Below are 11,855 nucleotides of genomic sequence, written 5' to 3' on the forward strand. Positions count from 1 at the left end.
AGCACCAGAACGACCAGACACAGGAACAGTTTTTTCCCTCAGGCAATCCATCTAATGAACAATTGATAATAACTGTGGAAAACACTACACTTTATATTTATATACACATACACTTATTTATCTAACAAACATACTTAGTGTGCACTTAAATTTTGCAAATAATATACCTGTAAATACATAACTGCTTTTTGTAATATTCCTGCCTACAATAGTCAATTTGCATATTGTAATTCCTTACCTTATTATTTGTAATTTTATTTTTATTTTTTTATTCTTTTATTATGTGTTTTATGTTCTGTCGCTGTCATTCTGTTGTACTGCGGAGCTTCGATCACGAAAACAAATTCCTCTTTGTGTACTTGGCAATAAAGCTCATTCTGATTATGATTATGATGTACTTCAAATATGTGTGCTTTTGGTGGATTCTGTGTAAATGTAGAACACAGAGGATACACTTGATACGTCCTACAAAATATGCTTAATGAAGTCTGCCTTCCAAGGATGCTTCAAATTGAGAAGACATTTGATGGTACTTGATTACACAGTAGCCAAATTATGCAGCCTTACTAGGACTTACTAGTCATTGAATAATTTATTCAGTTGATTTGTTCAAAAACACTGATCCATTTAATAAATACAACCACAGTGCTTGGACAGGCAAGGGAAATTTGAAATATTTTCAGTAGCAAGTAAAAAGAGACAGAGGTACTTGGAATACTCTCTCTGTACAATGCAAATTACTTAATATTAACTTACCGCAGGTGCTGAACAGCTATTCAGAACAACAACACTCTTTCTCCTGCAATATTATTATTATTTTTTTTAATATATTTAGCCAAATCACTGCTTAATGATGCAAAATGTGTAAGAGGGAGGGAGGGGGGCACAAACTAACATTAATCAGGCTGAAAAGCAGTGGGATATAATCAATTTCAGGCCACCGACCCAAGTCGACCAGATAGCTTGCTCACTTGTTAAATTGGCCCTTTCCCCAGCCAAAACAAATGGGTGCGCTTATGTGTTCAAAAAGAGACACATTAGATATTCTGGCCTGTGAATTTCCCCTTAAAATAGTGCACAATTTGCAAAAGTCGTTTTTTTGCAGGGATCTTAATAGCTCAATAGCACGCAGAGTTAAAAGAAAAATAGTACCATTAGCTCGGCCAGTGTATTAAACTGATTGTGTATTAGCTTGCTACAGTGGCGCGGGGCACTTTGACATATTGTTCGACAGACTTAAGAAAACAGCAGTAATGCACTGCTGTTTGCTTGCTTTTTAATAAGTGCATGCAGACTTTAGAGAACACAATAAAACAGACGTGGATTATGTGACAGTGATAATTCTAGCTACCCAGCACTAGCATATTAACTCCATATGTCTTAGCGGGCTGCTCCTTCTCTCGCTCCCTCCCTCCCGCTTCCCATTCTCTTTTCTCCTTTCCCCCTCGAGGCTCATGTCTCAAACGTGATCGTTCCCATCACTCCCTCTGTTTGCAGGCTAATTCTAAGAGTGAAATAAGATGATGAGACTTTTATGTGCTTGTGTCTGTTTTTGTCTGTTTGTGCATGTTTTGGTAGTTTAATACTCCTATTTCTTTTTGCTGCTGAAGAGGCACAATCTTACATATATTATTACTGCTGCAATAAAATGGTGTTGGAAGTGGAACAAAATGCCCTTTTAATGGAATATTTTCTGAAACATTACAACATTAAACATTTCTGCATTTGTTCAGCTTTTATTGGGTTTGAATTGGGGTATTGTGTACACTTGCAAAAATGCAACAAAAACAACCTGTTTATATAACATATATATTATGATTTTAAAAAAAAAAATAATGTAACTAGTTCTAATATTAATAAATTAAAATAAATGTGTTCTAAAACTGTACAAGATTTTTCTTCTACTTCTCGAAGTGGCTCCAATGAGAAACCTGCAAGTCAGCAATGTGAACCATTTCCAGTACCGTCGTGCTTGGTATGCAAACATGTTTTCTAGCATGATTGGTTTAAAATGTATGTGCATTTATTTCTGCAAACCTCGCTGATGCATATGCCAACATATTGAAGCACTCTGAAGGAAAGCCATTGGATCTAACCTTAACCCATTAGACAGAGAAAAATACAGCATGTCATGACAGATTACTGTCAAAGGTGCAGGCAAGACAGCACTTTTCTTTCAGTGCTAAAGACGGTCTAAATAGCAACAAGGGCAAAAATATAAGAAAATCTATCGTCCGCTTAGACCCCAGCCCATCGGCCCTAAACAGACAGCTGTGGTTAAGCCATTTTCCAGCTCTAATCTCTTAATAAGATTATAAAATAGTGAAAATATGTTTACGCATTACTAGTCATAATTACATGTCTTGTCATATTCAAGGAACTGATAAATATGCCCTGAGTCCACAATCTTAAATATTAACTTGGATTTGTGCTAAATGTGCATAATTGATTGTATGCCAAAAAAAAAAAAAAAAAAAAAAAAAAAAATGGAAAAAGACTGCATGTCTTATAGCAGCATGTGGACAGTGATGCAGTTTATGAAAAATGTAAAGTGTTAGTAATTACTTTCTAATTTTCTATCTATCTATCTATCTATCTATCTATCTATCTATCTATCTATCTATCTATCTATTAAAATGCAGTAGTGGCTTTACAGTAGCACATTACAGGCCTAGAACTGCACAATAATTTTCTCTATTAAAATAACTGTATTGAAGCAATAATTCACACCAATTACCAACTGTTTATATGTACTGTATAGTCCATTAATTAAGCAAACTATAGCTGACTCTACAGTTACAGCCCTTTGACTGCTGACTTGAGATACTGTTTCTGCTCTCTAGATGAAGAGCAAGAACACAGCATAGAGTGCACCTGTCAGAAACGCAGGAGCTAATCTCTCCCTATTTACAGCCTGGATAAATGATCCACAGACAAATGCAGCTTTCCTTTGGGTGTGATTCATGCAAAGACTGAAAACAAAGAATATGAAGAGAGAAAGAGAAAAAAAGCTGTTGTTGAAGTCTCACACTGAAGGCATTTCTGACTAAAATGGCTAGTTACGTGGATGATATCTGAATGGCAAAAATGTTTATTTACCATGTCTGAGATGAAACAATTTTATTATTGACAACATTGCTGGGAAAATCGTGGGGAAAATGTTTTCCATTTTTGTCAGTGACTTTCTAGTAGACTCGATGCTTTGTGTGAACAATGACATTATCGTTTAAATGGCCTTCTTACAGATAGTATAGCAGTCTTTTGTCACACAAAAAGTGTAGAACATAAAGTGAAAGAAAAAAGACGTGCCTCGAACCAAACTAGATAAATTTTCAGAGCAACATATCGTTATGGTTTATATAGTGACGTTATCAAAAGAATGTATGAAAAGGCTGCTCAGAGAAGGTTCAATCCTGTCCAAGCAGTGGATTGATCTATTCATCCATTTATCTGTTAGAAAACAAGGCTAGTTTTTTTTCATTGGACAGAAGATCTAGGCATTGTTTGGGAGATCTTTTCATCTCCAGACCTAAACACAAACAGGGAGCTCTACAATATTTCATGATGGTATAGGAACGTCTTGACATTGAAACAGTGGCTGTTCTGTGTTTAGCATCTTAGCACAATTAATCATTAAAAGATCACAGTCTCGATTCAAACACCACGTTTTCTTATTTCTAAATGACAACAGTGTTTGTTGATCCTTTAACTTGAAGTTCACAGTACTGCTGACCTACAGAAGCCAGTTGATGTATAATTGAACAGTGTTTTTGGCAGCACAGTGTCTTTTTATTATTATTATTATTTATATTACAAATATTAAAGGGGTTTGCAACAATAGTACAGTGAGAATAAAAGTCACAACTTTCTTTGTGTAAACATTTGTGACCCCGTATCGCACTTAAAGTCTTAAAGTGCCCCTAGTATGCTATTTTTAAGGTTGCTAATATTGTTTTATGAGTCTCCTAAAACATGTTTACATGCATGCAATGTCAAAAAACATGTTCGTTTTCTCAGAAAATAGACTTACTTTTACCTTTTACCTGATTAATAAATGACTCATGCAAAACAGTTCAAAGATCAGTCTCACTAAACCCCTGTGATAGGTCAGATGGTGCAGTCCTTTGTGATTGGTCCAGAGTCATAGAGAGATTTTTCTACGGCTTTGGATTGGTTTACCGCATACAGCGCGTGTCAGAAACGAAACGACAATTGTCATGACAGAATGACAGCCCTGGAGACTTGTCAATACATACCTGTAGAAAAGATGGTATGTATTGTAGCTCACCAACTCGAGTGGTTGATTGACAAGAGACTGATTCAACAAGCACGACTAGAGCAGGACATTTCTCAGTGGTAAGTGTCAGGTGTTGACAAGTTTGTGGTAATTATTAGTTGTGATCAAACAAATTTACTCTCACAGCATAGGATACAGCATCTTCTCGAAATGATGTTAACCACATAGAAATTTTGGTCCCACTTTATATTGTGTCCCTAATACCTGTGTACTTAGATGGTAATTAGATGTGTACATAGTATGTAGCCACAGTGTAAGTACACATTGGTACATAGTATCTACAGCTGTAATATTTGTGTAAATACACACATGTAACAACCCACTGAACGGCATGTGTAAGAACAAATCTGTAACAGGAAACTTTTTGGCAATGCAAGTACAAATGTGATACAGGACTAACACCTTTTTGGTGTGTAACACCAAGAAAGTGTAACACTTTAAATTAGATTTATCATGTAATTACTCTGATGTCACACAGGAGCGGCCAGTAAGTTAGGCTTTACAAATAAATTGTGGTTGGTGTCCAGAATGTTACACTTTATATTGTGGAAAATTTGTAGTGTATTTTTGTCTGCCATGCATCTGAGGAATCACGCATTCTCGGGGTTTTGTTTCCAGAAGATAGACTTTATTTCAGAGAGAAGCAAAGCCGTCTTGCTAGTCGTCCTTCTTGGTGTGACCTGTGGAAAGTAATGTGGGTTGAGAGCTGTCTTTGCCCCTTTTTGAGCTTTCACAATTCCAGTGCTGTCTTTACAATAAGAAAAGGGTGAATACCCATTTTTTTTTATAATATAACAAAGAATTTGGTTTTACTCCGTTTTCGTCATCCTTACTATTTTTCAATTCATTTGAATTTTATTCTCAACAATTTGGTTATTCAGTTATCACAATATTTCATCCTTTTGACACAATCAGCTCCATCATGATATGCTGAAAAGAAAGTTAGCTTGCTTTGCTCTGCCTTCTCATGTTATACGCTGCGCATGTGTGGCACTGTTTTTCTTTCTGCCACAACAAAGACCTAGTTACTGACCAGGAAACTTAACCAATTTCATCCATGGTCATTATTTTACTAGGCATAAATTTGCCCTGTGGGACCACATTCAAATTTGTATACAGCTGTTTTGGCAAATTGATTGAATTGCCTCAGTGTCTCGTCAGACACTCTCTTTCATGCCATACAACACCATCATTCATACTTTTTCACACACTTTCACTCCCCTTTTTTGCCAAAAACATTTTTTTTTCTTTTCTTTTTTTTTCAGAATGTCAGCTGATTGTGAACTAAATTATTTTAGCTGTGGAATGGCACATTTTGTGTAGGATAACATGAACCTTTGATGTTAGACTCTACTTAGCGTAGACCTGGTATCATTCCACATAGTTTCTAGATGTCATGCAACTTATGGCATTATCAGTTTCCATAAAGTTTAGTGTAACACAGCTGTATAAACCTCTTTTTCTTTCTTTCCTTATTTCCTCAAAATCTAATAGATTGATTTGTTTAGAATATTAGGCGTAGGCATTGGGCATTTGAGAGAGCCAATTATCATTTCTCAAATGTCATGTGTTTGTCTAATTTAAAGTTTATTCAAATACTTTTTTGTTATTGCTCATGAGCAACTCTGATAGGAGGATTGGAGATCTCTGCATAATCTAGGATCCATGGCCATCAACATTTCCATCTTGTTATCCCCAGTGATGACAGTATATGTGATTTCATGATTTTGGAAATAATTTTTTATTCATTATTATTTTATTCAGTTTTACCTTAGAAAATTACCTTTAAACAAAATGGAGTGACCAATATTTATATTTTCTCAACAATATATATTTTTTCTATTGTTCATTTAGATATCCTTTTTTTCTATTTTTCCTTTTCCCCAAAAAAGGGTTCAGCTTTTTTTTTTTTTTTAATATTCGGTTGTGCTTTTACCCAATTGGTTAATGAAATAGGCCTTACTATGTCAAATCCAACTCCATGTTTATCTGATTGGTGAGTCAAGTACTCACTTCTGTCTGTCAAAATTATTATTTTTCAATTTTTTTCTTTAAGACATAAGGCGGGACTGGAACTTATTGGAAAGCAGATTGAGAAAAATTAGTTAAAACACTGAATTTAAAGAAGTACTGTGAGACCAGTGAATAATCAAGATTAAAACATAGTAAATAAGATAATGAAATAAAATAGTTTAAATTTGAAGCAGTCTCTATAGTGTTCATTGTATATTCAGCACCTGTGCACAGAAGGGATGGAAATCCTTCTGGATAGATCATTAGCCTGGGCTGTTGTACTGGGTCATCAATATGTGATGGCACTCAAAGACCTGATGTTGTGGCGTACGGTCTCCATTGTTTCTCTGCTTCTTCTCAGTCTGGCTTTTGGTTGTTTTCTGCCAGAGTTTTGCATTTCATAATGTTCTTTTCAACCTCAGGAAAAGTCTCAAGTGAAAGATTCACCTTTTCCTGCTTTAATTCAGTCTTTCTCCTTGCTGAAGTGTGTTCTTCTCTTTCAGGAGGGTATAGCGTCCATCAGCCCCTCCCTCTTCTTCTCTCTGCAGCTGTGTTTGCTGCTTTGCCATTTCTCGACAGACTCCAGTTCATTGCTGTTCCAGAAGTCATCTGAAAAAATGTACCTATGTAACCTCTGACCAAATTGTTTCTGAGCAGCTATTTTTCTAATTTTTACTTTTCAACCTCTTCTTTCAGTGGTCCCTTAATAAAAACAAAATCATCTGGTTGAAAACAGCCGTTCTCTTATTCTTTGTTAGTAAAGCAAGTTCTTCATTGCAGGAAAATAGCAAGCATTTTTTTTTTCCTTCTTTGCAAGATGCAGAAATCAGCTACCTTTTTTATCTAAGTATACTGCAATAAAACAAAATAAACCTTCCTTTTATAACAGCATGACATGTGTATGGTAAAATAAAGACTTCAATCATCATTTTTCTTCTATATTTGCATACATGATTCAGAATAATCTGGCATTGGTGAATTAATGTTTCCTAACCAACATAAAATAATTCCTATTATTGTAAATAAAATAATTAATATCCTGTTAATCTTGAGTACCTATAGAGTAGTACTGCATCCTTCATAACTCCAAAAAGTCTTTAGTTTTATTATATTCATAAGAGAAAGATAGTCTGTACTGATTTTTCCCGGAAAAACACGACAGGCTGGAGGCGTGACGTGTGGGCGGAGCTAAAGAATCACGAGCACCAGTAGGCTTTTGCGTTGAGAGCGTTTGGAAGCTGTGACTTTACCGTGAGGAAAGCAGTTTTACTCACCACATGCGGTTCCAACACACGACCGTGACCCGTTTTCGTTGGGACTGCAACTTCTTTATATCCTAAAGAAATAAACGATGTGCAAATCCGGCGTCAAACTGGGCCTTGTTTGTAAAACAAGCATCTTCGAAATGCAGGGGAACAAACACAAACACTTGCACAACTCCGTTGATGCTCTGTAAAAATAAACTCCATCCACTGGTCCCTTAATGCTGTTTTTTCTTTGGTAATCTGTGCAGGGTTGTCTTGCCCTGGCAACCAAAAACACACTCCTTTTGTGACATTTTGCGACGCTCTCACTCTGATCAGTGATTGTCTGTGCCCAGCCTCTCTCTGCTCTGCTATACGGGAGCGTGCCCTCTTCTGGCAGACGTGCCCTTAGGACCCATATAAGGAAATTCTGCTCCATCTAACGTCACACAGAGCCATACTCGAAAAAAACTTTCCGAAACTTGTGACAAACCGGAAGGAGTATTTTTGGAACAGAAATACTCCTTCAAACGTACAACTTAATTTTTTAAACTTTGTCCATGTTTAGCATGGGAATCCAACTCTTTAACAGTGTAAAAAACTCAGTATGCATGAAATAGCATTCCACCCCCCCTTTAAATTTAATTCTTTAAGCAACTAGTTCCCTTCCTATTGTAAAATGCCTTTTGTATCAAAATGTCTATTAACTTGGTCACCCAATCTTGCTTTCATTCCACATTGCACAAGTTATTTATTTTATTTTTTACATTTACACAAGCCCAATCTCTGAAACTCTGTAATGGATTAACTTTCATACTGTGTCCCAGGGATAACAAGATACAAATTTTAGATGTCCTCACATATTAGATATAAAGTTTTAAGCACGTGCATCTTTTAAATTCATATATTAAAGCAAGTTATTAAATAATAAATGCATATCTTATTTTAATTAATATATTATTTTTATATTCGGCACAGTCCATTTCTTGGAACATTTTTATTTATTTATTTTTCTCTAAAACAATATTCATATAGTTAACTTTATTGTTTTAGGGCTCCTGCACTTATCCTTTCTCAACACCAGCCATGCCCGTCTCTGTAACCCAATCAGTCCCAATTGATGGTTCAGGAGGGGAGAACACCTCTTGCTCCACCAGATATAGAATCTATTTTCTCACACAAACATAGCCAGTCACACAGACACTTACATTAAATGTACATAAATACAGTGTACTCTACACTCTCCTGAGTGGCCTGTCAGCTCTACTCGCTCTTTCACTGATACACTTCCTCAACAAAGTAAAAATCAGTACTTTTCAGGATTTCTGCCTTCCCTAAGGACTTTCCCACCTTTCCGTTCATACCTCTGTATCTTACATATACAGAGCGGTATCCAAAGGACTTTTCCACGCTTTCTATACTACATCTGGCTCACGTGTATTGCTGTCCCTTATAGGCCCAGCCCACAATGAACACAGACCATTGCATGCAATGTATTTCTGTCTACACTATCCTTTTCCAAAAGACCTTTCAGTAAACCAAATATGTATGCAGTTTTTCTTCTGGAAACAAAATTTTTATTTATTTTAATTAGTTCTAAATTTGGAGGGGAAAATTTACGTGACCTTACCGCTCAGAACTGACCAGTCAACAACACACACTAATTATATAAGCAAAAATGCTTACCTTATTCTATGGTGGCCACCACTGTGTGTGTTGCTCATCAATCAGCTCAAAAGCAGTCGCCCACTCTGCTGCTCCTTTCCTGTCCCATCTGGGTCGCCAAATGTAGTGTATTTTTGTCTGCCATGCATCTGAGGAATCACGCAGTCTCAGGGTTTTGTTTCCAGAAGATAGACTTTATTTCAGAGAGAAGCAAAGCTGAGATCCTCTTTATGAGAAGATCTCCCGAATGCTAGGTAGCATCTTGTTATATAACCTATACAGGGCGTTTCCAAATAGTCAGACTTTTCCTTATGCTTGCAATTTTGATACCTCCCTAGGGAGAAGGGGCCCCTATGCTTTAGTTTGTTTTTGGATGAGCTAGGAGAATTTTTCTTGAAACCCTCCCAAACAACATGTGTTGATGTAGGTTCTGTTTGACAATTTTTTTAAAGATTTTCTGAACCAGAAACTCAACTATTTTCTGCAATTCTCCAGCTGTGATCCTTGGAGAGTCTTTAGCCACTCAAACTCACCTCCTCACCATGCATTAGGACGATATAGACACACGACCTCTTCCAGGCAGTTTTCTAACATTTTCTGTTGGTTGGAAATTCTTAATTATTGTCCTGATGGTGGAAATGGGAATTGCCACTGCTCTAGCTCTTTTCTTAAAGCCACTTCACCAATTTGTGAAGCTCAATCATCTTTTGCTGCACATCAGAAATATATTATTTGTTTTTTCTGATTGTAATGGATGATTAAGGGCATTTGGGCTTTGTTTTCCCTCCACTTTATATTTCTGTGAAACAGGAAGCAATGGCTGGATAATCTCATGTTTATAATCATGCTCGAGTGCTCAAAATTGTGAATATGAAGGGGAATATACTTCAGAGATATTTTACTCATAAGAATTTCTAGGGGTGCCAATAATTGTGTCCAACGAATATTTGAGAAAAACATTAATTTCATAATGATATTTTCCCTCCGTTTTAAATTCTTATTATCCAATGAAAGGATACATTCTTGTGAATTTCTTAAATAAAAAATCAAAATGATTAACAATGCAGATGAATTTTCACAGCCTTTTTTGATCATATTTGCCAAGGGTGCCAATATTTGTGGGCATGACTGTATTCCTTTCTATCCTTTACCTACAGGATTATAATGGAAAAACAACTAGCAACAAAAATGGCTAGATTCACATTGATTATTCTTGATTGATTAAAAGTTCCTGAGGAGTTACCATGTAAGTACACTGGTATTACAGTAGTGCACCAAATTCAACTCAAGAACCAACTCCTTCCACTTTACATATCTCTAAACCTACCCATCTCCACCCCCCTGGATCCCATTTACACCACTAAACCTACCCATCTCCACCCCCCTGGATCCCATTAACACCCCTAAAATTCCTGTTACACGTGTACTTAGTGAAGTGTTAAAAGTGTTGTTACCAATGTCCTGTTACACATTTGTACTTACACAAACCATCCTGAGGGTTGTTACATGTGTGTAGGTACAGAAATATTACAGCTGTAGATATCAATGTGTACTTAGTCTGTGGTTACATACTAAGTACACATTTAGTTACTATGCAAGTACACAGGTATTAGTGACACAATATAAAGTGGGACCAAAATTTTTGTGTGTTTGTGGGCAGGCAAGTTGGCGACCTAAAACGTAACTTTATCTATCATGCACTGTCGGCTTCACAACTTTACAGATAGTTTATGTTCACATACAGCCATATGTCACACTGCATGAAATGTAATAGTTGAAAAGGCATAATAGGGGCACTTTATGAGTCAATTTTTCTGAATTTAGATTTATACATTGTCTGAAAGCTGAATAAATAGACTTTCCATTGATGTATGGAATGTATTTGTTGGGATAGAACAATATTTGGCTTAGATACAACTTTTTGAAAATATGGAATCTGAGGGTGCAAAAAAAAAAATATGTATATACATATATATATGAGAAAATTGCATCTAAATGAAATCCCTAGTGATGCATATTACTAATCAAAAACAACATTTTGATATATTTATGGTAGGAACATGTAACATGATCTTAACTTAATATCCTAATGATTTTTGGCATAAAACAAAAATTGATAATTTTTCAACCATACAATGTATTTTTGGCTATTGCTACAAATATCCCCATGCAACTTAAGGTTTTGTGGTCCAGGGTCACATTTGGGTGGTGTTATGCAAATATTTCAACACAGTGACTTAGATATGTGGGAGCGTGTTTAAGTGAGGCGTTTTGGGAGGGTGTAGATAAGCCGTAACTTTTATAAAGAATATCTCTTTGGGTTTGAGACTTTAGTTTTTGCAACTTTATGGATCTTATATATGCACAAATAACTTGTAACACTCCAGAGACAAAGGAAAACTTGAAATCGCATCATATGACCCCTTTAAAATGAAGTACAATGATAAAAGTTCATCGTTCAGTTCTAAATACTTAAGTCTCCAGTAGCGATCGGAATAGATTATATCTTACAAAAATATTACAATACACACTACAACTAGTGACATCATACATAAGGAGATGTGTCCTATTTGAATAGATGCAAACGCATATGCGTATGTTATTATCAATAAATAAAGACTGAATCCTCCTCTTCT

Source organism: Carassius auratus, chromosome 14 (genome assembly GCF_003368295.1).
Source record: "Carassius auratus strain Wakin chromosome 14, ASM336829v1, whole genome shotgun sequence".
NCBI classification, from domain to species: domain Eukaryota; kingdom Metazoa; phylum Chordata; class Actinopteri; order Cypriniformes; family Cyprinidae; genus Carassius; species Carassius auratus.